Source organism: Schistocerca serialis, chromosome 2 (genome assembly GCF_023864345.2).
Source record: "Schistocerca serialis cubense isolate TAMUIC-IGC-003099 chromosome 2, iqSchSeri2.2, whole genome shotgun sequence".
Taxonomy (NCBI): Eukaryota; Metazoa; Arthropoda; class Insecta; order Orthoptera; family Acrididae; genus Schistocerca; species Schistocerca serialis.
The window spans coordinates 897255548-897259749 of record NC_064639.1 but is presented as its reverse complement, the minus strand read 5'-3'; the positions used below and the strand labels follow the sequence as shown (position 1 = coordinate 897259749).

The 4202-nt window shown below is 45.9% G+C and overlaps 1 non-coding gene across 1 annotated transcript; it reads right to left on the bottom strand.

Moving 5' to 3' along the window:
* Positions 1–3305: 3305 nt before the first annotated feature.
* Positions 3306–3380, bottom strand: Trnat-ugu (transfer RNA threonine (anticodon UGU)). Its single transcript has one exon. It is a non-coding gene; the product is annotated as a tRNA-Thr (tRNA).
* Positions 3381–4202: the final 822 nt, after the last annotated feature.

Sequence of the window (4202 nt, the reverse complement as noted above, 5' to 3'; positions counted from 1 at the left end):
AACTTCCGATGTCATCCACAAGGTCATTTATGTATATTGTGAATAGCAACGGTCCTATGACACTCCCCTGCGGCACACCTGAAATCACTCTTACTTCGGAAGACTTCTCTCCATTGAGAATGACATGCTGCGTCCTGTTATCTAGGAACTCCTCAATCCAATCACAAAATTGGTCTGATAGTCCATATGCTCTTACTTTGTTCATTAAACGACTGTGGGGAGCTGTATCGAACGCCTTGCGGAAGTCAAGAAACACGGCATCTACCTGTGAACCCGTGTCTATGGCCCTCTGAGTCTCGTGGACGAATAGCGCGAGCTGGGTTTCACATGACCGTCTTTTTCGAAACCCATGCTGATTCCTACAGAGTAGATTTTTAGTCTCCAGAAAAGTCATTATACTCGAACACAATACGTGTTCCAAAATTCTACAACTGATCGACGTTAGAGATATAGGTCTATAGTTCTGCACATCTGCTCGACGTCCCTTCTTGAAAACGGGGATGACCAGTGCCTTTTTCCAATCCTTTGGAACGCTACGCTCTTCTAGAGACCTACGGTACACCGCTGCAAGAAGGGGGGCAAGTTCCTTCGCGTACTCTGTGTAATATTGAACTGGTATCCCATCAGGTCCAGAGGCCTTTCCTCTTTTGAGCGATTTTAATTGTTTCTCTATGCCTCTGTCGTCTATTTCGATATCTACCATTTTGTCATTTGTGCGACAATCTAGAGAAGGAACTACAGTGCAATCTTCCTTTGTGAAACATCTTTGGAAAAAGATATTATTTCGGCCTTTAGTCTGTCATCCTCTGTTTCAGTACCATTTTGGTCACAGAGTGTCTGGACATTTTGTTTTGATCCACCTACCGCTTTGACATAAGAGCAAAATTTCTTAGGATTTTCTGCCAAGTCAGTACATAGAACTTTACTTTCGAAATCATTGAACGCCTCTCGCATAGCCCTCCTCACACTACATTTCGCTTTGCGTAATTTTTGTTTGTCTGCAAGGCTTTGGCTATGTTTATGTTTGCTGTGAAGTTCCCTTTGCTTCCGCAGCAGTTTTCTAACTCGGTTGTTGTACCACGGTGGCTCTTTTCCATCTCTTACGATCTTGCTTGGCACATACTCATCTAACGCATTATGTACGACGGTTTTGAACTTTGTCCACTGATCCTCAACACTATCTGTACTTGAGACAAAACTTTTTTTTTCCGTGGTCGTCTGCGGGCACTGATGGTGAGATATCCATCTTCTTGTGGTGTTGTACACTGTGGACGCCCCGTACTGCAGCACCTGGACACGTTTCCTGTCTTCTGGAATCGTTGCCATAATCTTGAGATCACAATTTGTGGCACACGGAGGGCCCGTGCTACGACCTGCTGTGTTTCACCAGCCTCCAGTCGCCCTAGTGTTCTACTCCTCATAACGTCATCAATATGTGTTTTTTGAGCCATTTTCAACACACAGTCACCATTAGCACGTCTGAAAATGTCTGCACACTTACTCGCTGCACCGTACTCTGAAATGCACCAACACGCCTCTGCGTATGTGGACTGCTGCCAGCGCCACCGTGCGACGACCGCAGGTCAAATGCACCGCATGGTCATACCCCGAGGTGATTTAAACCCGCAAACCGCCCACCAGAGCTTTGTTTCAACACGCATCAGCATTATCCTTAATTTATGAGCATGAATGTAATTCCATTAACCAATTGCGACGTACTCTCAAAAATGGTTCAAATGGCTCTGAGCACTATGGGACTCAATATCTTAGGTCATAAGTCCCCTAGAACTTAGAACTACTTAAACCTAACTAACCTAAGGACATCACACATACCCATGCCCACGGCAGGATTCGAACCTGCGACCGTAGCAGTCCCGCGGTTCCGGACTGCAGCGCCAGAACCGCACGGCCACCGCGGCCGGCGACGACGTACTCTATGCGTGTAAGTATTCAAATTGGGAAGGACATATAACTAGTTTAACTCTCAACAATTTGATGTAGCAAAGTACTGCAAAAATGTTGGTTGCACAATAGTTTAGGACTGATAGCAGCAGTTCCACGACTTCGGGAAACCGTTAGCATAATCTGTAGCATGCGGTCGAGTACATAAATGTGACCACCTGTCAAAAGCATGGATAACCACCTTTTGTAGCGAGGACGTGCAGGAAGAGAGTGAATGATGTTCCAGAAAGCACCGACGGGGCTGCGGAACCATGGTGACTTCAGTGCCGTGGCAAGCTGCCTAGTTTTCCCGGTTGAGGAACCACGGTGCGAAGAGTCCGATCGAGGTGGCCTCACTGATTGGGTTTAAATGCGGAGAGTCTGGTGGCCAGGGAAGTACAGTCAACTCAGCTTGGTGCTCTTCGAACCATGGACGTTCACTGCAAGCTGTGTGACATGTTTGACACGTTGCATTATCCTGCTGGTAGATGCCACAGTTCCGAGGGAAAAACAAACAGCATGTAGAGGTGGAAATGGTCCGCAAGGATAGATGCATACTTGTATTGATCGACTGTGCGTTCCAGAACGACGACATCACCCAAGGAATGCCACGAAAACATTCGCCAGACAATAACACTCCCTCCTTTGGTCTTGACCATTCCGACGATTGTTGCAGGGCCACACGTGGCAACAGCCATCTGTCCGAGTGAGCGTGGAACGTGATTCATCTCAAAAGGCCACCTGTCACCATTCAGTGGACGTCGGGCTGCGGTGCTGGCGTGCAAATACCAGCCTTTGTCGGCAATGGGCAGCAATCAGCATGATTGCATCGACAAGGCGCCTGATGCGGAGGCCCATATGCAAGAACGTTAACTGAACGGTTGATGAGGAGACAATGTATGTAGCCCCTTGGTTTATGTGGGCGGTCAGTTGCTCAACAATTTTACATCTTTTCACCTGTACACATCTTCCCAGCCGTCGTTCACCCTTGTTATTTTTGGTCAGTGGTGCACAACAGTTGCCTCAGAGCCTGTTCTGGATAGCATAGTTTCGTCATGAACGGTGACCTTAACCACGGTGGCACGTGAACAGTTTACTGATTTAGCGGTTTCAGAAATGCTTCCACTTTTGGTCGAAAGCCAATGATAACGCCAAGGGACGTCAGATAAATCGCTCCATTTTCGCATTACGACCATGACTTCGCTGTTTCCCAGCCCCCCCCCCCCCCCCCCCTCCGCCACCGACGCGATTTACATACATACATCGGTGACCATGCAGCACTCTAGAATGAAATGATAATTAAATCAAGACCCTACGCAGTCGACAGGCGTTGATATATATCAACGGGGACAATTGAAAATGTTTGCCCCGACCGGGACTCGAACCCGGGATTTCCTGCTTACATGGCAGACGCTCTATCCATCTGAGCCACCGAGGGCACAGGAATTTATCCCTTGCACGCTCCCCGTGAGACCCACTTTCCCAACTTAATGTCCACACACTACATTCGTAGTGCCCCTGCCCATTACACTCATTACTCGCGGCAGTCCCGTAATAAGTAGAGGACAATTGCAGCTTATTATATGTATAATTAAGATTTTAAGCAAGTATCCAACAACTCCACAACGTTAATTCAGATTTCACTTTAGCAATCCATTACTATCGGATTAGATGTGACATTAATTTCAAAGCACAAGCTTAATTTCGAAAAACAATATAAGAAGTAACTTAACAATTTCTTCGAAATTAATATACATAGCTGACGACGTTTTTGACAACTATGTAAGAAACTCATATCGTGAGTTTATGAATGAGACTCTTCAGCACATTTATATGTCCAAGACCCAAGTAGTGAATGTGTTGGTACGAAGTTTATGCAGGAGCCATTTGTAACACCGTGTTACGGCCGGCTAACGCATATATTTTCGCTCGCAGACGGAAATTGGATTAATTATTTTAATTACAGTAGTGTACACATCGACTCTCTGAGCTATCGTAAGCAAAAATATCACTTATCATTTCGTCAGCTCAGCATTCACTGCAGAAGCCTCTTAAAAACGGCGGCAGGATCGTTGAATAAATCTAACAAGTCGGCCTCTTAACAATTAGGTCGATGGAAAACTTCGAAGCGTTTATGTTTCGCGTGTTGGTATTCCAGTTCATTTGGATTTATCTATCGATCCATCGGATCGCAAATTGTCTCAGAAATAAATTAAAAATAGATCCAATCTAATGATTTCGGCCAAGGCTTTCGGAAGATG